General features: G+C 42.4%; 1 protein-coding gene across 2 annotated transcripts in view; it reads right to left on the minus strand.

Annotated features, from left to right (window-relative positions):
• The window catches only part of LOC115586300 (voltage-dependent calcium channel subunit alpha-2/delta-4-like), a 107,465-nt gene that overhangs the window by 67,542 nt on the left and 15,111 nt on the right, over positions 1 to 24,812 (minus strand). The window lies entirely within an intron of this gene.

The raw sequence follows: 24,812 nt of genomic DNA on the forward strand, positions 1-24,812 counted from the left end.
GCTCAGAGATACTTCAACATGCAGCCGGGGGAGGCGGGTAATCGAACCAACAACCTTCCAGTGAGTGGACGACCCGCTCTACCTCCTGAGCTGCAATCAAATATCATCAATATTGAGGTCACGCCCACTCTCGATAAGGCAGGAATATTTTCAAAGGCTTTTTGTTACAGAGTAGATTTAAACTTGCCATCTTGGATTTTTTAAATTGTTTGCATAAAGACAAGATAAGAATCAGACTACAGAAGGTTTGGGAGTCTGTGGGCCCTCAGATAAGAAATGTTCAGCTTCCTGTCTGCAGCTGCATCACAACATGTTGACGATCCAACTTTGACAATAGAATAAAACAGCATCATGTCCACTGCGGTGGAGTACAAATCTTTAGCAGGTTTTTAATTCTCTGCACTTTGAAGTTAACTGAACTGAAACTCCAGGAAGGAAATCTCAAAACAGATGACAAAGAAGTTCATCTGTGATGTAAAATAAGTCTGTAACAGGGCCGACACATGCAGAACCATCAGCGTGATCCTCTGTGCTTTAATGTCAGCGCAGTTTCTTCTTCACTGTGGCGTTTTGTGTGTTTTGAACGGTGGATTTTCATTCCTACATCTCGACACGGCAAACAGCTGCTGAGCTATCGAAGTCCAGTCCATCATCCTCAGCCTCGTGTTAACACACCACCACACTCATGACCACTGCTTGGTGTGTGTGTGTGTGTGCGTGTGCGTGTGTTGAGGAGGTGGTTTCATCCCTCTGATATGGAGGGCTTAGCCAGCCCGGAGCACAACAATGGTCGTATTGAGGAGGACGTTGCCCCGCGTGGCCTGGCGTGGATGGAGGGTTATGGAGGGGTTTGGGGGTTGATGGGGTGTTTTTTGGGGGGGTTGTTATGCGTAGAGACCCTGAGCCCTGCAGCTGTCGCCTGGCACGCTCCGGCCTCGGGGAGAACCGACAGCTCACGTCAGTGCCAAGTGTCCTGCTGCGGCCGATGGCGGGGGCCTCTGTCATCGTGGGGCATCTGGAGGGGGTAAAGGTGGGAGGCGGGGAAGGGGGGACCACCGCCACAACACCCTCCCTCCCCACAGCCACCTCCATCCCACCCTCACCCCTGGGCTGCGTGTCACCCAGCTGCTTCACCCTCTGATGCTCCGTTAAGATGAACGCGTCACAGTTTGAGCGTCAATCCGTTTATACCGCTCACACGTGATCTGTTGTCGACTCACAGCATCAAAACCAGCGGCTGTCAATCACCCGCACAAATTAGGAGACTCATCTACCGGATAGTTTACAGGAAAAACTCTGAGCAGCTCAGAGACTTTAACATTATTTAACTGCTGTATAACAAGGAAAAGTCAAAGGGTCACCAAAGCATGACTTCAGGACGCACAGAGGAGATTTATCTAAAAATTATTCTTTGAGAGATCCTTTATTACTGTCTTTGAAAAGAGGGTTTACTCGTGGGGGAATACCTGAACTGAAAACCTTTCCAGAGATCCTTTATTGATCTGTCCAGGGGGTCAGAGCGTTCACTCAGGACAGATCTGACAACATACTGAATTTCTGTCTTTTGTTGTGTTTTTGTTTTTAATCACTGAAGGATGGTATTTATGTTGAACTCTGGAGTCTTGATTTGTGGTGAGTATTATCTGACCTTTCCAAACACAAACCTGCAAAAAGACACTCAGATGAAATCAAGCTCCTCTCTTTTTAAAGAATTTGAAAATGTAAATGACATTTGTAGGGGCATAAAACCAACGATCTGTTGATCTTTACAAGTCAAACAATAGCAGAGACGTCAGATAAGAAAAAAATTAAATCAAATTGAACCTCCGTTAAAAACAGGAGTATGTAAACTGAACATACATGGCAGACAAAACGTGCAGGATGAGTCAAACTTGAGCTGCGTGACGTTGCGGACCTGTCCACACTGGTTCCTGACTGGATTCACTCTGCTCACACACATACAGATCTACTGAAGCTGTAGGTAAAAATAACTGGGGAGTCAAGTTGAGTCAAACTTATTTATAGGACAAAATTCACACTGTGACACAACACAGTGAGCTGTGTTCAACAAACATCATTCAATAAAAACATCTGCCTCCAGGCATCATTCAGAAGAATGATAAATATCAGAAATACAAGAAACTCTTTCAGAGGTCCTGGTTATTATCTCACACATCAAGAGAACTGATTGAAAACAACACATTAACACAACCTAACCCTCACATTAGACCCTGCTTTCTGTTGTTTAGCACTTTGTAAACTCTGTTTTTAAAGGCGCATTATGAATAAAGTTTATTATGTATCATTACGTGCATCAAGGCTCGTCTTAACCAGAATGGTTTCAGGTCTTTTTTCTTTGTCTATGAGATCACAAAGGCAGGACTTTGAAAACTGGACAAAAGGTCAAAGTAAATAAAAACTTAACACAGCACGGACTGTAGAATTTCTGCAGTAGTGTAGCATCGCTGTGTTCTGCACATGCTCCTCGGCTTACTGGCTGATCCCTCCACATATTACATCACTCCTGTCCATATCGTGTTGCTCAAAAGTTGAAATATTCATGGTGACATCTGTTTAATTAAAAATCCAGGCCCGATCTCGCTGTGCCAAACCGCAAGTGCAGAGGTTTAAACTGCCGCCTCCTCCTCCCTCCGCAAGACTTCTTGTTCTCTGTTCTTCCTGACGAGCGGCGCTCAGCTCACAGTTGGTTTATTATTTATCTGCCGGCGTTGAGCCAACAGTTGCTGTTCTGCCTCTTGTCCTATCTGAAGCCCTGCGCTGCCACCTGGAGCTGTCACTTCACTCCACTGCTGCTGCCGCTGCCTCAGAGCTCTGCAGACTTCTTCATTTGAGCAGCAGCTTTTAGGAGGAAGACAAACTGTTCAACTGTAGTTTTGTCTCTGACACATTTAACTTAATCTTGGCTGAAAGAAGTCTGATGGTTCCTCAAGTGGAACAGGAAATCCCAAAGAGCCTGAACTCGTTGAAAATTCATTCTGGATATTCATATTGGACCCTGTGGACATCCATTTTACATACAAAGTTAATCAAATTTCAAATCCTCACACTAACTTCGAGCAAATATTTCAGATCCTTCCTATTGGGACATCAATAAAACAAAGAACCGGAATGTAACTCAGTTGTGGCAGAAATGTGGTATTAGACAAAACACACGAAATGTGAATTTCAGATTCATCTTTGGGATGTTTTGTGTCACATTTAATTTCCAACAGTCAACAATGTCCATGTAAACAGCAATTTAAATCAAGCTCAGCTAACGACACAAATTTGGATCTTGAAAACTTCTAACTGGCAAATCACCAAATCAGTTCTAATTGGATTGGTTCTTATTGACATGAAGATGGTCTTTAATGAAGCAGATTTTTTAGAAGTTCTTCTGGCTGTCTTGATCCCTTCTTCCTTAGCAGGTTAAGTTTGGCCAGTTGGCACAGAATTCAATTTTTTGTAATCAGGCCTTCTCTGAAAAGGCCACCATTGAAATAATAATGCAGTAAGATCAGACCGTTTGGTTGATCGTCAGATACAATCACACGAGGATAAGGACCAGAGGAAGTTCTGTGTCAGACTGTTAGAGTTGGTTTGTTGGGGGTCGTCCTGACCGAGGAGGAAAGGTCACTCCAGCTCTGATGATCTGATGAGTTTCTGCATCCGTAACTGCAGCAGTTGTTCGTCTGTTAAACCTTAAACATCATCAGAGAGACGCCAACACCTCTTGGCCCAGTCTACCTGATCCTCATATCCATCTCTTCTCTCTGTGTTTTCAGAGGCTGTAAAGCCTCCAAACAGACTCGCAGTAAAGATCGGGGCCCTCCATCAAACCAAGGACGCTCGCCCACCGCCGCGTTGTGTGGTCACTCATAAACTCGTCCTCGTGGCGACCCGCAACGCTGCCACTTGCCTTGCGCGTAAAAACACCTTGTTAAAGTGCCTGTTACCTTCGGATGGCGTGGTGCTCCGAGAAAACAACGTCTCACAAATGCACACACACAGATGGTTTTCCACTTCTGCAGAGAGCCCTCGATAAACAAATCCACCCCAAAACAAAGAGCTTTCACTGCCGATCGACAGCCAGATGCAGTTTCATTCACCTGTTAAAGGAGGCAAAGGGTCGTGTTGTGTTACAGAAGGCTCACAAACTGTCTCCACATCTGCACTGAAGATGGCAGAGGAGTCTTCTTCTGTAGTGTGGAGGTTAAAGTGGAAGGACAGGCCAGATCACTCCATCATGTAATGTATGTCGACCAACACAAGTTAAATAAAGTTCTGTGGCTTTGAACAATAAAGGGGTTGAGGTCTCTGACCACATGTTGTCCGCCCTCCTCTGTGTTTTTTACAGCAGTTAGAACACAGATTCCTCCAAAGTGAATCAGAGTCAGTTACTCATGGCTCAGAGTTCAGAGGCGATGATTCAGTTTCACTATTAAAATGCTTCTTGTGTTTGTCAGACCGGCTGAATGTTAAAACCAGATTCTGAATGACTCTTCAGCCATGTCTAATATTTGGCACACAGATGTCGGGAGGTGATGTACGGAAGCCCTGAAGGGCAAGTGAGAATGTTTTGCTTCTAGTGATCCAAGTTTGACCTTAAAGATCTTTCTCCTGTGTGTTTGATCAGAGATATGAATATTTTAATCTGTGGAACTGCATGATTTTTTTTCTCCATTATAAAATTATGAAAAAAATGTCATTCCGTGTGTAGAATAAAAAAAAACTCTCACTTGCCCCTCAGGGCTTTCACAGCAGAGAACAAGTCAGGGTGCAGTGAGACCAGACACCAAGATACCAGCAGTCAGAACACACATTTATAACAACAGCCCTTTCAGATGGAAAAGGTGGCACATTTGCAGCAAGGTTAAAGGGAGATATAATATTCCTTCTTTTCCAAAAAGCTGCCACTTGGCCACCACTGTGGTAGGCGTAAACATGTGATGTGACGTGAAGCACGAAGTTGGGCGTCAACAGTGAAGCAGGTCGAAGTTGTCTTCAAAATAAGAGCTTTACATTGCACCCCATTGGAGGTTAGAACTGGGTTCTTAGCGGGGGGCCTTTAATTTGAAAATAGCAACCATCAGTAGCTTGCTGCTACAACAACAAGCGTACAACCAAACAGCTACAGAGACCGAGGAGACGCTAGCATCTCCCGGATCTCAGCGGCTGTCCAGTTGCTCATCTTGACGTCCGCGGATGAAGTGATGACTGACTGCTGTGATCAGCTGTTTCCTGGTTTTAAAACTCACCGGCTGTGGGTCGCACAACAGTGCAGGTCAGCGACACCTCCGCCCATTTCACGCAATTGCCAGTACATCACCGGCTCGAATTTACATAGCAATGGAGCCGGAAAAAGTGTACCCTCCGAGGCGTCAAATTGGCGGACCAACACAGACCCTCAGTTTACCGCCTTCTGTCTAAACCCGCGGACCTAGCCGCAAAAAGGACAGGCACATTGGCGACTTGCTGGCCAGTATAAAAACGGATAATGACCAACTAATCTGACACTGTGATGATCATAAAAGGCTCCACTAATCAAGATTTGTAAATGAGGATTTGGAAGAACGTTTAGCTCATCTGTCCCATTACAGGAATGGAACCCCTAAGTTTGGCACTCAAAGAGCAAAGTCAGAATCAACCCTGACCTTTTCCCTCAGAGGTCAGAGGTCATCACCAGCAGGACACGGCCAGCTTCAGACCAGCTTTAAACCTCTGGCACGGCCACGGCCTCCCGCTCTACCCCTTCAAACTATCAATAAAAGGATTCTGACTTGGCACGACGCTCAGATTCTGCAGATTTGAGCAGACGATTAACACACAAGAGGCTCTCAGAGCGGCAGAAATCCCCTCTCTGCTGCACGGTATCCTGTTACCCAGCACAATTTTTTAGGGGTTTTAGCGTCTTCCTGTGGAAATCAATATATTCTCTGTGGTAAAATGATTCACGGTGAAGGTCTGACCAAAGCGAATCCTGCGCTCAGCGGCCGCCCGCTGCTGCTGCTGAAAGGCCATACTTCAAAGTGCTCATCCACAGACCTTCAGATTAACCCCCGAACAACTCAGCCAGCAGGAAGCCACGTTACTGTTACAGTAGAGACGTGATATTAGATGTGATTTGTCAAAAGGTATAACATTAATCCTACAGAGGGAGAAAAGATAAAAAATGGATTTCCTTTACGCGTCTTTCATGTCTGAATTAAGTTTTCCGTTTCAGAGATTACTGACAGTCATAATTTAAAGATCTGAACAACTTTTAAATATCTGAGTTTTGACTATATTCTTAAAGTTTCAAGGATAAACAGGATTAGAAAAACACCTGAAATTTTAGCTGGGGTGTCCTGGTGGCCCAGTGGTCAAAGGTTCATGAACTATAATACCCGATCGCAAGTCTCGCCGCCCTTAGTTACTGCAGCGGTCAGACAGGCTTCACAGTAACAAACATGGAGTTTAGATGGCTGCTGCAGTGTTTATTAGATTTCTGGGTGTAAGGCAATATAGTTCTTAGGGGCAGTTTGGGTCATCATACTGTAATATTTATACTTATGTCATAGGCTACTTAGGCTACTCTTACTAAGTCAGAGTCCTGCACGGGTGAAACATAATGTACTGTGTCGGACACAGATGCAGATCGGGTCAGACGCCTGGAGAGGCGGGTCGGGTTTTACGATTGCCATTTTCAAGACGTCACTTATCATCAGTCATTATCAGCGACACAAACGATAAGCATTTATATTTCATATGAGCTCATTCATGATTGCTTGCGCCCTCCCAGAACTCCCATTCCCCACACTGTCTTACTTTCACTTTTAAAAATTGCGTCCGTCCAATTTTCCTTCGGGCGTCGGTATCAATTTATAGCGGGTCGGCTCGGGTACGGAATGTAATCCGTGCTACCGTCAGAAAACGGGTCGGATGTGGTGACCCGTGCAGGACTCTGCTCTAAGTGACCATTATAATCCTCTAGCTAATTATCAAGCTAAATATCCAACATGCTAGTTAACGTCAAAGACTGCGGTGGAAGACGACAGTAAAATATTTCCTTTCTTTAACACTGGATTTATTTATGCCTGAATTTTGAAGGTGTGGCGGCTTTTATTTTGCCGTGGCGGTGCGCCACAGTCAATTACATGTAGGGGAAACCCTGCTGATGGAGCAAGTATGTAGGAGGGAGAAGGAGATCTGCCAGTGATTATAAAAACTCACTCAGTACTTTTTTAAATGGACATGTCAGGGCACGTTGGATTTTATGAACTTGCTGGGAGAGACAAGCTGGACGAGACCCATGCTGAGAATAACTTCTTCCCCGCAACAATTACTGATCACTTTGGCCATTTTCACCTGAAGCTAATGTCTGTAGCCATAAATAATAACAGCAAACTCAGTTAATCAGTCAAGATGTGACGAGGCGCTGTTAACCTTACCATCCAACTCATAGAGAGAGGTGTGTGCAGCAGAGTCAATAGATGCCTTATTATGAAGCGGCTTTGTGAAAACAACTTAATTGTAGATTACAACAAACATTAAAGGCACTGCAGATGGATAAATGTTGTGTTTTCATAATGTATTTTGTATGTCCATATAGTTTTGAAGCTTTCTTTGCATTGCTTATAATTATTAAAACGTCTAAATTGTCCGCCACATTTTCAGTGTTTGGTGATTTAAATCAAGCAAGATGATCAGAACAATGTAAACCTGAAGCTGTTAACACTCAAAGATCAGAAACACATGCAGGTTGTCTCAGACCTTCACCTGGAGACTGAACCTGGTTTAGATCTGAGAACATCCTGAATGAGACTTTGTTATTAGACACAGATCTAATCCCATGATCAATATTTCAGGACTCTTTTGTTGCAAAAATCTTTATTAAGATTTTACTCTTGCAGCCATTAGATTGGTTTATACATAATAATAGAGAAAATACAAATATAAGTACGACATGAGGTTTTTTATCTGAGCATGTCACAGCTGTTCACTTTTCAGATATGAAGATGAAGTAGACTTACTTTACTTTTATCTAATCAACTAACTAACTCAGCTAGGTTTACACTTTGTGGTGCATGTAGTTATGAGACAAAAGACTTTAATCCTCTCCGATATAAGTTCACGTACAGATCTTGAGAAAGTCTTCTTTGTCAGACAAACCGAGCAGGTTTAATCTCATCAGTGGTGAAAAGATGAAAGTAAAGTGCAAGAGAGACAGTAAAAGTCCAGATCCTGGTCCACGACCTGAAGGACCTCTGACAGCACAGGGTTAACACGTCCCAGGAGACACACACACACACACACGCACACACACACACCAGTCTAATCCCCCCGAAGCAGCAGCTTTAGTGTAATTCACGCCGCAGCTGTCCACTGCTGGAAGAATCGAGAAATTGTCCTGCACATGTTCAGCTGCAGGAACAAATGTCACGGAGCACGGCAAATGAAAAAACAAGATGGACTCCTGAACCTCTCAAACACACACACACACACACACACACACACACACACACAGTATAAACATGTACATGCCAGTGATGGCATGATGTGTAGTCGGGGAAGGCAGGTGGAGGCTGCCAGAGGTTTTATAGCCGAGAGAGCGCGAGTGTGTGTGTGTGTGTGTGTGTGTGTGTGGTATATGTGTGTGTAGTGTGTGTGGTATGTGTGTGTGGTATGTGTGTGTGGTGTGTGCGTGCTGGGGTTGATGGGGTCGTGTAGTAAGTTGAAGCTGAGAGCTCAGGTCACATGACAGCTGATTAAAATTGGCTGTGTCCAATCAAATAACTGGAGTTTAATTCATGTCACATACTTAAACATCTTAGAGGGTCGTTGTTAACTGGGCAGCGTGTCGGCACACTCGGCTGTATTCTGACACAAGTGGACCACGTGTGAGCCGCCTCTGGCTGATGGACGGCTGCTGCTTGGACTCATTAATGTTTATGTTTGATTGTATTTTACTGATTGTAGTTGTCGAGGTTGAGGTCATTCTAACTACCTTTTCATGCATCTATATCTATATATGTCTACAAGATCATCATCTTTTCATGGTGTAGAAGAACAGCCTGTTATCATCTTTGTGACGATGCATTTTCCTGCTAATCCGAGAGGATTCAAACTCAACATATCCTGAGATTTATTGTTTTTACTGGACAGGACGGAGATGAAAAATAGGTCAGAGGTTGCAACACGTCGACAACACGAATCTTCCTGTGAGCTCTAATTTATGATCCACAAGTAAGTGATACAGAGGCACAGAACATCTCGGACAGGAAGACTTTGTACTTGGTGTCTGAATGTCGCTGCAGGTGCTGAAAGTCAAATGAATGGATCAGAATGTAAAGAGAGAAAAAGGTCTCACCTCGGTGTATTCTTGGCAGCTCTGTGAATGTCCATGCTAAAAGAAATTGTACGGAGCATTAAGATGAAAAGAAGATACGATGAGAGGTTCTAAATAACGTTTCCCAACCAGAACAGAGGAAAAAAGTTACTGCTGGCTGTAAGTCGGGTCCCAGCGGACAGAGAACAAACCACCTGAGAAATGAAGTGGTGTCCTCAAAAATGTTCTCCTCAGAACTCCCTCTGGGATGTTTCAGCATCTCATTCAGCAAAACACTTACAAAGCTCATCAGCACTCACTTGGTTACATGAAATTTATTGCTTCTTTCATTAATCTCTAACTATTAGATCATTTGACCTCGATCAATTATTGAAGGTTTAGAGGCTAACAACTACTTTTCACTTGATAAACTAACTACCAACTGCAGCTGTCAAGCAAAAGTAAAGTTAAAGGTTTAATTCGTAGTAATGGCCAGAATTAGAAGGCAGCATTAAAAAATATCAGGCAAAATATCAGCAGCGTAACCGACAACTGCTGCTCTTCACTCATTATCTTTGGCTGATGTTTGCTATTGCAAGATAATTAGCTCAATGCTAAGTTAGCCATGGAGATTGTCTCAGAAACCTCCCAATGAACAGCCTTCAAGACCAGCGGAGGTCAGTTTGAAAACAGCGAATACAGTACAGAGGTGATTTACAGCAACTGTGAGCAGGTTTATGACTCCACAGATGATCAAAGGACAAATCGGTTTGTACAGCCATCATGTTTTCACATCTTACTCTGTGAACTGAGGATTAATTTGGACCAAACCAGAGGTGACTGTGGAGTTGATGAGGCAATTAAGCTCATCTTAGTTTAGTAAAATACAGAAGAAAAAAAGACTTTAATTCAGATGGTGTCTGTTGTATTTCATTTCTTGACGTCTTGTGAGTTTATTCCGTTTTTTCATTTATTACTCTGAAAGCTGAGAGAGATTGTGAAATGAAGACGAGTCGACGAAACCAGCACACAGATGTCTCTGACATGATGTCAATACTTCAGAACTGTACAATAAGTACAGTCCTTGAGTAAACATATATATATTTTTTATTCATGATTTATGGATTCTTTTCAGCCTCAGATGTTTGGAGACAGAGAATAAGAAATGATACTACAGATCAAGTAGCCGAGGATGAGTGATGAGACATTCAGGTGTCTCGGCTCGGACATAAATAGACGGACCGATAAAACCAGAGTAAAGCCTGCAGCGTCATTGTGTGTCTGTGTGTGTTTCTGAGAGTGAGAGTGTGTGAGAGTGTGTGTGTGTCTACCATACATTCCCTGCGTGTCCGTGGTCTTACTGAGCATTAGTGGACATTTACCAACATGCCAGAAGTCTCAGGAAACACGGTGCAGTGCTCACTTCATCCTCTGGGGGGAAACACTCAGCTGAGAGAGAGTTCAAACTGAGATTATGTGATATGTGTGAAATAAAAACGATGATGTCGTTGTTTGAAACTTCGTATTCTAAATATTTACCCAGGTATCACCCACCTACAATGCAGTACTGAGTTCCCTCCCCAGACAGCTTAACAACCATTCCCACCCTGGCACACCTCGCTCGAGCAACCCACATCAAAGTCAACAACCCAGTAGTTGTAAGTCCTAATGACTGACACTCAGAGCTCACACGTGTCCTTAGCGACTCTGTAGGGACACTCCCACACTATGTAAGGACACTCCCATACTCAGTAAGGAAACTCCCATATTCAGTAAGGACACTCCCACACTCTGTAAGGACACTCCCACACTCTGTAAGGACACTCCCACACTTTGTGAGGACACTCCCACACTTTGTGAGGACACTCCCACACTCTGGACACTCCCACACTATGTAAGGACACTCCCACACTCTGTAAGGACACTCCCACACTCTGTAAGGACACTCCCACACTCTGTAAGGACACTCCCACACTCTGTAAGGACACTCCCACACTCTGGACACTCCCACACTATGTAAGGACACTCCCACACTATGTAAGGACACTCCCACACTCTGTAAGGACATTCCCACACTCTGTAAGGACACTCCCATACTCTGTAAGGACACTCCCACACATAGTTTAAAAGCCTGCCACTCCCCTCCAGTTAGATAGACCTGAAGAAGCCTCTTGGATGAGAAGTGAAACGTCTTCAAGAAACTGAATTAAGTCCAGTTGCCTACGATACCATGACCTGGGTGACTGAGAACCTTCCCATATAATTTTGTAACCTCACTGAATGTAATTAATAACCAACACTTTTGCCAACAGGACAAACTATCACTGGTATTTTGCGGGGAATGAACTCTGCGCTCCATCAACACAAATACCAGCGTCTTGTTGAACAAGCGGCACATAAACGTCTCTCACAAAGATGATTTGTGACGTTGCACGCTGGCTCTGATACAATCTGCTCTCTCATTTCACATTTCAGGCATTTCGCTGACACTCTTTATCTGAAACTGACTCTCTCCAGCAGGGCAACAGGAGTATTCTGAAAACACATGTCATGCTGCACCAGAGATACCGTACAGTATCTGGAGCAGATACAGTTATAGCATCAGGAGGATCCACAGGGAATAGAAGCTCGCAGCAGTCATCCTTCCGTCCTCTGAAGCCATGTTGGAAAACATGAGATCACATGATCTGGCTGTAATCTGACATCATACCATCAACCATTCAAACACCACTTCTGCTGTGTGACAGCCTGATAGAAAAACTAAGCAAAATGAGTATGATCTATGGAAGTTCAATAATGACTAAATGAGGTACTAAATGTAACACATCTGTAAGCAGTGGTGTGTTTATTTTCCTGTGTGGTGCTGAACTGTCGGCCAAATTCTCATTATTTCAGACAGGAAGAAACTTCGAGATTAAAGTCAAAAGTATGCTGGAGTAAACAGATCCGTCAAGACAACAGCAACTGCTCAATATGAGCTCCAGGCTTAAAAGCACCTAAACATAGTTTTAGACAATCACCCGGGGATAAAAAGGTGTTGGCTTTTTATTTTAACCGTATGAAATGTTTTCAAAGAAACAAGTATCCAAAACTGCCGAGGGAGAGTAGACAGAAGTCCAGCTGTATAGAACAGTGCCCTGAAAAGTCATAGTGACAGTAAGTGATAGTATTTCATCTTTTCTGCAAGTGTATGAACTGCTAGAAATGGATCATACTGCAGGTACAATGATTGGTACAACAGTGTTTTTTCTGGAGACACGTCTCAGTGTGATGAGCTGCCCTGTTGAACTGCTCCTGCCACTCTGGTCTGAAACATCTTTAGTGTTTCTTGGCTGTTGTTGCATCTTCCATTCCTTAAGGAGCAGCAGCCGGACACTTTCTGGGATCTTGCTCGCCTCGGCTGCAGATCCAGTTGCAGCAACGCGTTCTTTCTTAAGAAACTGGGCCAGGGATGTTTTTTTCACCTTCGACATTTTAGACCGGTAACAACTGCTGTAGAGTCGCAGCTCGCGGCCGCTGCTGGAGTATGCGTCTTAGAGCTGCGACCATATTTAATCTGTATTTGTGCTGGAGAGCTCAGGGTGCACAGGATTGAATACCTAAATCTCATTATGCAAAACTAATCTTTCGCATGATGACTTAAGTTATTTTTAACACTCACACAATATTAGGTTATCTGATATGCTGTTAATGAATTTATATATTTGGCATATTTAAATTCCCACAGATATTTTGGCAACTGAGATTTCCGTCAGATACTTATAAGGGAGACCAGCAAAAAGCTGATGTAAACCCTGCATAAGATGTAAATGTTGCCAATTTATTGTAAGAGAACTAGACAATTTTTCCTTTTTTTGTCGAATGAAGGAAAAAAGAAGAAAGTAAGGATTTAAAGAACGCTGTCAGCATCATCTCTGGAATCTGCATCTCTTATACAACTTGATTTCCTGATTCATCAGCTACATATTATCTAGTATTTCTCATTATTAGTCACTTTTGTAAATGTCTTCCACTGCTATTTCTCCTTTTCTATGCTTGCCTTTATAGAAATAAATCCTCTATGACATTAATAAACAGTAGCATCAAAAAAGTCTCATCTGTCCGTGATAAAAGAAAATGCTGCATATCTCACTGTAGAACGTATGTTTATTGCAGTATTTTGGCTTTAAAAACAAAATTAGCACCAATTTATATTTTAAGCACCAGAAGAGGAAGGTTATTATTATTTTTATCTCTCTGATTATGCCTGATGGAGGAGTGTTTTGGAGAGAAATACGACCCCTGGAATAAAGGTTGTAAATATCTTTTCTGTTTATAAAGCTGCAGGTTTTTGATGACGCAGCCTGAGTCCAGTGGAACATTCTGCACCCCCCTCTTCGGGTCGAGCCCTGCGTGCTCAACATGATCTTGTGGATTCATTAAACTTGTTGTGACGTCTTTTCCTGTAAAGACATACCCGGAGAAAGGTCTCATACCCTGGGCACGGGCAGCCTGGCCCTCAGTGACGCTCCGGACTAAAATAGTGTCATAAAGTCATCCATCAAACAAGTAGGCCAGGGGTCAGTAACGAGCCAGCGGCCGAGGGAAACCACAGAGATAAAAGGGAACCCAGCAGGAACATCCCAGAATACTCCTGAATTCACACTCCACAATTTTTAGACTGCAAAGTATTTTTCCTTCCTTCCTTCCGCACTTTCTTTCTTCAGTCCATTTACATAAAGGTCAACCTGTAGATACTTCAAACTGGCAGCAGATACTAAATTAAATATGTACCCTACAGTTTTATTCTGTCTGTTTGTTAGCGTTGTGTGGTAACGCAGTCGTGTGCAAAGATCATTTACAAAAATTATCTTCATGGTGTGTTCAAGAAAACTCTGACAACTGACATCCTCAATCAGAAATCAAACAATATTTCTGATTAAGAGAAACGCAAAATGACAAGAAACAAAAGAGGTGCATTCCTTCTCGTCCGGTGTGCCACTGAATCAATGATTTCCGGCATATCGCGTCTGATATAAATAAATAAATAAATAATTTCCCAGTCTGGGATCATTAAAGTAATTCTATCTATCTATCTATATAAACCTGATGGGAGAGTGTGAACGAGCACACTGGTCTGTAAAGTAGATTTCAACACATTTCCACACTGAGCTTGACGGAAGTCGTGAAGTTAGCTTTCGTTTTGTGAGAGCGGTCCAGCAGTCACTTGTTGGAGCTAATGTTAGCCTGTCTGCCCTGCTTATCTTTACTTTAAGCTCATAATTCTTCATCTTGGAGTGTTTCTCCATGTGTTCAGTCACAGAATGTCACTTGATGTCATAACGTACTCAGGCTCGATGTAATGTTACTGATCGCCCTCTACTGACTGACTTCTTCTTAAAGTGCTCACAAAAGCATCACCATGAAATGATAATGGAAAGAAAAGAGTAAAAATGTTCCCTGTGATGAATAAAGGAATAAAAAAACAGACATCCTAAATAAAATAGAAAGGTTGACTGCACATGAGAATAAACCTCTCGATATAGAAAACTATTATTATACTGATGTCACTCGGTTCACTTGAGCGTGCTATAATAATCATCTTACAGAGATTTTAATGCAGTGATGGACAAGTGCTATTTCTGGCGGTGCGTTCAGGAACACTCATCAGATATCAGATATTTCAGGCTGCTGCTGAACAGCCTTTACAGTAAGAAAAAAGCTTTTCAATCATTCCTTGTTTCTGTCCTGGGTTTGATTTTCTGACTGCAGCGTCTGTGAATGAAATACAGCTTGCTAAAAAATTGACTTAATGTTTACATTCATTAGATAGCTGGCTGTATCAGTCACATGGAAACAGGAGTGCGAGAGGAGAGCAACGTGCCAAAAATGAACAATGATGTTGTGTCTACATTCATCTCACAGCACTGACCAGGACAGGACAGGAAGAAGTGAAACCCAAAACTGATTGGAATAAAGAAAATCAATGCTTCTGCCTGCAGTTTTTTTTTGATTTATCAGTATTTCTTTTCATGCTTCTTAAATCTGATTTCTTGGTGGAAATCCATTTAGTAGTTTTTGTGTTATGCTGGTGACAAACCAACCAACCAACCAACAAATGGACACGAGTACAAAATCAACCTCCTTTACTGAGGTCAAACTAACTTTTTAAACTTTGAACTTAACTGATAAAGTGGCCAAATTCAAAATATGTAAAACAAAAGTGAGATCTGAATGTTTTAGGTTCAAGTAAATGATGTGCGGCCTCAGTACTGCTGCACTGTGACGGACACACATCACATCGAATCTAAAAAAACAAAAGGATCAAACACTGAACTCCATCTGTGAGAATCAGTCCTGCCGCCTACATCTAATCTGACTTCAGACACAGAGAAGGTGCATCGCCTCAGTCTGAGCCTGAAGGCCATCCAGCCTGAGAAAAGCCTCCCACTGTGTCTGTACAGCGAGACAAAGAGCAGACACGTCTCCGTCTGAAACTGATCTCTGGTTTGAACCCAAAACAAAATGAAAACCAAACAAATCAGGACCCTCTTCCCATGCTCCCCTCCATTCATATTCATCCCGTAAGAAAATAACAAACCTATTAGTGCTGATCATCAACCATAAATATCAAACAATCGTCGGGCCCAGATGGGGAGGATTATGTCGCCTTAAAGTCATTACCATCACATCCTCTCCTTAAGCTTCCAATTCCCCCTCTCAGCTGCATTGTAATACCCACCTCGGATCACTTTCCCATATTAAACTCACTGTTTGCCGATGAGCTTATTAAAGCTTTTGTTTGGGCGTGCCAAAACAAATGCCCTCCACTCCTGAAGATAAAAGTCCAGAGCGTGATTAATCTGATTTAGTCTCAAATGGGTCAGAACGCTGTGCAAACAGGCAGAACATGGCTGTAGCGAGGTTCTTCATAGGTGGCGACGGGACGTTTTTTTTTCTCCACGCCTGCCTCCTTTGAAGTGAGGACAGTGCATGTTTCACGCCGAAAGTGGCTGTCAGAAGTCGGGCCGGGCTTATAACAGGCAGTAACCTGAGAGCACAGAGGGGCTTAGGCTTCCCCCGCCAGAGTTTTGATATCAATTAGATTTGTGGTCACCTGATACTGCGAGGGCCCGGCGCTGAACATCTGCATGGGATAATGAGAGGAGGAGGAGGAGGAGGAGGAGGAGGAGGACGAGGAGGAGGAGGAGGAGGAGGGCCTGTAACTGTGCTGTGGTACCTTGGCACACACGAAACATCAGTCCACACTGATGAAACAGATCCACACCAGCATGTCAACATCTATTCTCACAGATCACACACACTTTACTACAGCAGACACGTCCACCAAACATCAGACTGCAACTCATATCTTCATCATCAATTCATGTGTCAGTTAATTCATGAGTTGACTGATTAATCATTGGGTTTATAAAATGTCTGAAGATAACGAAAAAACTGTCAGTTTTCTCAAGATTAGGGTGATTTAAACTAGTAACTTTGCTTGGAAAATTACTTTAATAGTTAATTATCAAATAAGCAACACATCCTCATCAGCTGAACAGGTCGATTACAAAATTACGTAAATCACTGTTCTGAACCAGCGACACGTACCAGACGTTCCTCGCTCGTCTCTGTTTGGTTAGATTGAGGAAACAAAACTACTCGGTTAGGTTTGAAATAAATTCATATACAGATGTTACATAATTAACTTAGTCACGTTAGTCTTGTGATGCACGTTTCTACAACAACAATTCACATTCTTGTGGATTTCCTTGTACAAAGTAAGTATGATCGTCCATCTTCTATCAGATTGTGGTTTCAAACTTTGCAGAGTACAAATTGTTTGGCAGGAAACAGCAGCCACTCGCTCTTCTTCTTCTTCTTTGTCTTACAAGCGGTACATTTCTGGCCACCACCCACTAAATCTAAAATCAAGAAGGGCAGAGAAAACAAGTAAGCTATATAATTGTATTTCATTTAGTAAGTAAATAAGTACAAATGTCAGAGGACACACCCATTAAGGCTGCGTCTCAGCTGTTGAACTTTCACAGTTACACAGTTCAAAACGTTCACCCTGCAAACAGCCGCTGATGGCAGAGCAGTGGCGTTGGTGCCTTGCTCAGAGGCTCTCTGGAGGTGTTGTTCTAACTGTGTGGTAGTGAAGCTGCTGTAATAGTCAGATGAGTGATGACGTGCAGCAGCGTGTCATCTGTTGACACTCTGCTGGTGAACGTCGCCCAGCTGGATGTTAACAAGATGCTGAGAGGCTGAAAGGGCAGAGAACTACTTCTCCCAGCAGCCACCAGGAAAAAAAACATATAATATTGTACATATATTACTGTTAACACTCAGCAACAACTATCTAAATGAAAACTTGTTGCCAAGTTTCCAAAATTAACCAAAACCACTGAAAAATAAGTGATTTGAAGTTTAGAGTACACACACAGTTTAGCTCACAGGTTCAATCTTCTAAACTTTAAAAAATGTAAGAAGTATTTGGAGTTCAGCTGTAGGAACTCGGAGGCTCTCGGTGAGTTGGCGGGGAATGACCCTTACCTGTTTCACAGGTTGACACCAACACAATAACAAGTGCACACATTTACAGGTCAGTCGAGTCATTTGAAGCCACGCGTCAGTCTGAGCCACTTTAGAGCTTCACTGAGAACGTTGAGAGCAGAGCTGCATGAAACAGGAAGTCCAGCTCTCCGGGGAAACTGACCGTCCCCGTCCCATAATTAACGTCCTCCGTGCTACACTGCCAACCGCTTGCAAACGGTACGCAAACAACTCTGCAGCCGTCTCCAGTTTCAAAGTCAAGTCCTCAGCACCAGCTGTAGACCAGGGTGCATTTTTTCACTATAACGCTGAAAGCAGAGCAGAGAGAGCACGAAGACAGAGGAACGAGCATGTTTGATAAACTGCAGATGTCTTGCAGGATAAGCTGAAGCTGCTGACAGGCTCTCTGAGCAGTAACAGCCTGCACAGCAGCAGATCTACAGACGGGACGAGTTGTTCACAATTACAACGTTCACTGTCTAATGATTCTCAATAAACTCACTGCAAGAAAGGTTTGTCGCAAGCAGAAGACCACCATGTTCAACATTAGTCCAGGGATGAACTGAACAGTTTATGAGAGCATCATCTTGTCTAAAAAATATATTTCCTCTTGTTTGTACCTGCGCCTGGTTATCGTGGAAGAACGGGCGAATCGTTCCTCAGTGAATACTCAACAGTATTTTTGCACAAATCTGGAAATTTTGGACTTTGAGAAACTGATAGAAATGTCTCTCAACATATGTACTAAAAGGTAATAACGCACAATTAGGTGTGTGAAACATCAGTCCAGTGAATCACTCAATAATCGAGCAAGTGGTAAAGAGTAATTGAAGTTTGTTTTGTACACCCCTGGTTGTTGTGATGTTGTTTGGTGCCCGTTTGGTTCAACCAGCTACATAATTAACAAACGTCCTCCACACGCAGCCCACCTGCTGTTAAAACAGCTAAATCAAGGGAAAAAATCCCAAAACAAGTGATTTTTGGGTACCAGGCTGAACTCTCACAGAAAACTGTGGCAAGTAAAGACATTTGAGCTCAAGTACAATTGAACATTTTGAAGTCTGAGAGCAAAGTAGATACGATTAAACACAACTTTACAAGAAGAGTTTGTATTGGGGCAAGTAGATATTAACATTGGGTACTTGGTTCTCTGACCCATCTGCTAAACTGGGCAAAACAATGATAAAGTGATGAGCCCTGAAGAGGAAGCATTTGGATACAACGCCAAAGATAGAAAATGATGAATGGTCAGGGTCAAGGTCAGCCTGTTTACGAGCTGACAATAACATCACCACATAAAAAATCTGAAGCCTGAAGTCACCTGCTGGCTTCTCATTAAAGGGTCAGTGTGGATGAACAGCCAGAGAGTCACCACAGTTGTAAAGGTTTGTCCTCCCACTTGATAATTCAAAGTAATAAATGAAAAACTTCAGCCGTGCATGGAGGGTGATCTGCCACTGATCACTGCACTTTGATTCAGACACATTTAACATCTGTGCGCTGAGTTTACGGCCTGCTCAGACGTTACCCTTGACTTTGGTCCTTCTCTCTCAGTAACCTTAGCCTGGTCGACCCTCCCCTTTTGTCCTCGCTGACCCCTCACCGGAGCAGAGCTGAATTTACATTCTTCACCAATCCTTTAAGCTCAGCGACCAAGACGCTCTCATCCCCTGATCAAAACAGACCTGTTGACACGTCCAGCCGAGTCCCTGAACACAGTTTGCCCTCCTCAGCTCCTCTAATTGGCTCACTGAGAGGAAAAAGATGTCGTCTGGAGGGACGATGGCAGGAGGAAAAGAGCTATCTCGCTAAATCTTCTGGTTGTTGTAGACTGCGAGGCAGCATGACAAGCACAGCTTCATTAGGAAGGGATAAGGAGAGGGGAGATGATGGGTCAAAGGTCAGAGATGATGTGTGAAGAACAAAACACCTGCAGAGTGAAGCTGTAAAGACGAGGAATGACCTGAAACGTGCTCCTAAAAACTACAATCCAAGTAAAACTCAGGAGCTGCTCGACATGTCGGGAGGATTATTTCACTCGCAGGGAAACAAAAAGAGCACAAAGGCACACAGAGAAAGTGGTTGGATATCAATTCACAGATCAACAATCATTAAATATTCTGTCATTTGCAGAGACTGTGTACTTGCTATCCTGCTCCATTAAAGGGGCAGTCTGTAGTTTTGGGGATGAAATTCAGTGTCAGAATTTCAATATTTATAATATCAACGAGGTAATAATACAATCTTTTTTTTCATAAGTGAATAAACAAACTGTTCTCAGAGGAAAATAAGGTTCTAAGAAAAAAATTTTGAAGCTAGACAGGTGGCAGGGTCCGCCACATGTAACAAAGTAAAAACAGTACAAGTCAGTTTGTTTATTCAGTCATGAAAACAAATAAAGTTTGTTCATTTTGTTTGTTTAAGCAGGATAAAAATCAGCCAATACAGATCTATGTCTTCTGATTAAAATCTCTACGTAGTGCACCTTTAATACATCCTGGGCCTCACACAACAGAGTCACAGTTTGGTTCGATCAGCGGCCGTATAGAAACTTTACATACTTCAGCACTTTGCCACTGGCTGGTGACCTCTGACCTCCACGTGAAGAGAGTGAAAATGAAATGCTGCTCTCCTTCCAGAGAGAAATAAAGCATGAAATGAGATCTGTGTATGAATGATGACAGTGAACTGACGACTCTCTGAAGAGTCTGAACTCTGACTGGTAATCCTGCCTGTGACTCATCGTGTTGATATCAAGGCTATGACGGGTTTCTCATTTCCCACCGTCGGTCCAGCAGGATAAAGTCATAATCGTTTCTCTTCTTACTATCCAACTAACCAGGACGATGACAGCAGCGGCAAAGACTCATAACCTTTTGGTAAAAGATGAGTAGTTAATGAGGCTTCAAAACGGCACAACCTCTCATCTTTGTCCTGCAATCGGTCTCCTAGGAAACATGTCCACTGTCGGCATTCAGAGGCGTCACTTGTGGTTTTCAAAAAAATCTAATGGAAAATATTCAGCTGTCACCAAGTAGCTCACTGCCCCTAGGTGGTCAAATTTACAGCCGAGTGGCCTGAAGGAGGAAGAGTATGAAGAAGCTTCAAGAAGAAGAAGAAGAAGATGAAGAAGAAAAGAAGAAGAAAAAGAAAAAGGAGAAGAAAAAGTCATGATCTACATCTAAGCAAAGGATTTTACCTGAAGATATGTTGAGAAAAGAACTTAAGCTTCAGACAATCTGAAAAACCAAAAACACGTTTTCCTTCCCAGCAGCTTTCTTTAACATTTGATTCAGGAGTTCATAAACTTTCCCCTAATCTCCTCCTGATGAGTAATGAGATCTGACGAGGTCGGATCATGGCTCACACTTCACATTCACTTTCATTTGTCATCATTTCTATTTCGGAATGACTTCAGAATGTATCCAGCAAATCTGGGGATAAGAGTGTTGGTATTGAGAGCTACCGTCTGACTGTCGGCGGTGGCTGCATGCCTGAGGCCTGACTGTCATAAAACTCACTCTAATCAATTAAAGCATACAGCTGCAGTGTGTTGAGCTGATCGTGTTTCCCACTCAGAGCACCTGCTATCAGCCGTGATCACAGCTCGCTGCGGCTCAAACCCCACTGACTCACACCGGCCTCACAGTTGGCCCGTCCACTGACGGAGCATCTATAGACACACACACGCACAAACACACACACACACATATCGGCTTACACAGCGTTGTGCGTGCCAACATCTTACACGCTCCTCCACGCACAGCCTCGCAAACTTTGTCATTTTATTTTCGTGCCCATCACAATTTCACACGTCTTTTCCGGGTGTGGTTGGATAATCCCTCGCGGGGTGAGCGCCTGTGGGCCGGCAGGGCCGCGGCGTGCCGGGCCGTGATCGTCACAACCCCCAAAAAAACATGTGAGCCAAGGTGAGGAACACTCGGTATTCTCTGGGTTTTCTTGGTTCTGCGATGAAACTTCAGCCGACATTTCCAGGAGCTTTTCTCAGAGAGGATTGAATGACTCTCAGCACGATCAGTTCAAGCAGTGAAGCCGACTTTAACGTGAAAAAGATGATAAATATTAAAGAATTATAACTATTCGTTTAAGATTTATATCTCATTCCTGTAGGTGTTTAGTGTAAAATTGAGTTCAAAAAGTGCTCGATCCAAAATCCATTAAATCTTATACATGAGAGTTTATAAGGAACTCTGTTTGGATGTTTTTAGGTCCAGAAAACTGGGAAATAGAAACTGTTATATTTGTCATTATTCTAAATTAAATGAGGAATCTAAGAAATCTGCTTGAGGCATCAATGAGTTTACTGAGAGAAAATTAATTGGCAACTATTGTATCCTTAAAGAAAACTGCCAATCATTCTCTCATTACGGCTTCTTCAGTGTGAGGATTTTCTGGTTGCAAATCACTCGCTGCATATTATCTTTAACTGATTATCTCAGTTTGGACTGTGAGACTGAACAAGACCTCATCTTAGACTCTGACATTTTATAGATTAAGCAACTAATTAACTTAATGAAAGAAAATATTCTGTAAATTGATCAATAATGACAAAAATTGTTAGTTTGACCTCTAACACAGGAATGGAATCTGTAGTTTGCCAGTAATGTAGAAATGTACATGAAAGTACCAGAAGTGTTTAACTTTCTTTGGGCTTGAACGTTTAAATATGATTATGTTTTTTTAAAAGTTAACTGTCAAAAAACACTAAAACTAATGTCAGGAAAAGATGTAAAAGGACAGGAGGACATTCAAAAGTAACATCAGAAGTAGACTAATAAAAGTACACATTACGGTTTAAGGTGTCTAACTACTACTAACATACTACAAATACATTTGAACTGGTTATGAAACAGTGCGTCAGTATGGACAACACAAGCAAACGTGACCATCATCAGGAAGACTGTCGGTATCAATATTACATCTATTTTTAATGCTCGTCATCAGGTGGAATTCCAGCTTTTCTCAGTCAGCTACGTTGAATTTAAAATAAAAAACAAATCTGTTTTTCTATCCATTTCTATCTTTCTTTCAATGTGGTCTTTTGTCCAACGGGGGGCCAAATCAATGAACAATTAAAAGTTCCATGTCTTAGCTCTGAATTCAAGTAATGAAAACCCATTCAGACATTTACCCTGAGGCGCCCCTTGTGGATTGATATAGTCAGCCTGCATGTAAAGCTTATGTACTGTATGTTCAGTATATGTGAACACATCCATCCGTCTCTGCACATGAATCACAGTCAAAGCCTCCTCGTCGTGGGATTGTGGAGAACAATCTGCTTCGGCAGTTTGTCTTTCCCCTGCAGTTACTACTCATCACTGTGAAACACCCTCATGCTTTCAGAGTAAAGTCAGCGCTTGTTAAAAACAAGGATTACCTCACCGATTCTGCACGGTAAAGAGGCCGAACGCTCCGACAGAGACATTCTTTCCAGTTTACTGTCGGGACGGTAATTAGCTCGCTGAAGGTGGCTCAGAGCCAGACCACAGAAACGACCCTTTCTGAGCTGGAGGTTAATGACGCTGCTGTCTGTGGAAATGGACAACAACTCTGTTCGAGCCTCCTGAGACTTATTAAATCTGTGACAAAGAACTGAAGCTGTTCTGGAGGCTGGTGCTGGAATCAGTGCTTATTTTGGCACCAGATTCTGATAAAGCTTCAGTCTTTAGATGGAAATGAATGAATTTTATTAGTTTGGGTCAAATTTGAGAGATTTTAGTTTGTCAACAAAACCTTTTTAGTAGACATTTTAGTATTTTTTTTAATTTGTCAAGTCTAATTTGTATCCTCCATTTTGTAATTGTTCTTATGAGGCTGTTGATGCTACAGCTGTTGCCATCTTTGTTCAGTTACCACCGTTATGGGTGATTTTCTCAGCTATCGTGAGATTGGTGGAAAAGGCACATTATTGAGTTTTGATTTTAAGATTTCACCTCTTTTTTCACCTCTTTTGTCTGATTCAGTCTCTGCTGTTTTCATGTAATAAACTGAATGAACAGTGTTCACTACCTGCTCAGAACAAACAGCAGACACTTTAGCAACCAGCTGATGAAGAAAGTTGAACATTTAGAGGTTAAAGACATTACATACATAGAGCTAAAAGGAAGCTGCTTATTAGACGTTTGGACTGAATAGACCTCATGTGGATACAACCACGACTTTAATAGACTCTGTAGGGATGACATATTGTTTTGTAGGCCAACTGGGGATCGCCCGGGATACTTGGACAAAAAGCCTAAAAGACTTTTGCATCAGAATTTGGATTATTATCATTAATCTCTGTAACAAACACGAGTTTATGATACTGACAGGTTTTGTTCATCAAGATACTCTTCACAGATGAACCACTTTGGGATATTTTTAAGTCTCTAGCAGTAAAAAGCTAGAAACAGACGACAACACGGTCACATGACTCAAACATAGCCACTACTAAGAGTCTTACTGCACAATTACTATCCAGGTTTTCTATAAACTGATCAATGTACAGGTTTTAAAGTCAGAGTTAGAACAGTGTGTAACTAAAGTGGCCTGTAAAGACGGACTAGTGAGTAGATGAGTCTCCGTGTTCGCTGTGAGGACGTTTAATGTCCCCGACAACCTCTGTAGTCTCATTCAGACACTCGTTAGCAACCGCCATGTTTAAATCCTGGGACATTTAATGATTCATTTCATGTTTCATTTTCATGTCGTAGAACAAAACGTGTAAATATTTTCAGCCGAACAGCTGAAAAACAATTTCAAAAACTAAGAGACGAGAGGACACGATTTTAAGCTGTTACCGACAAAAGTAGACGACCCATATAAATTATTAAAATGTGACAAAAACTAAAAAGCATTTTCTTCTGAAGACTAAGACTACATCTAAAATATCTGTATTTCAACACAAACACTCATACTTAAAGCTGATGTGGACAGCTTGACATAATTGATGTATCAGCACATCTGA

This window comes from Sparus aurata, chromosome 8 (assembly GCF_900880675.1).
Source record: "Sparus aurata chromosome 8, fSpaAur1.1, whole genome shotgun sequence".
Classification (NCBI taxonomy): Eukaryota; Metazoa; Chordata; class Actinopteri; order Spariformes; family Sparidae; genus Sparus; species Sparus aurata.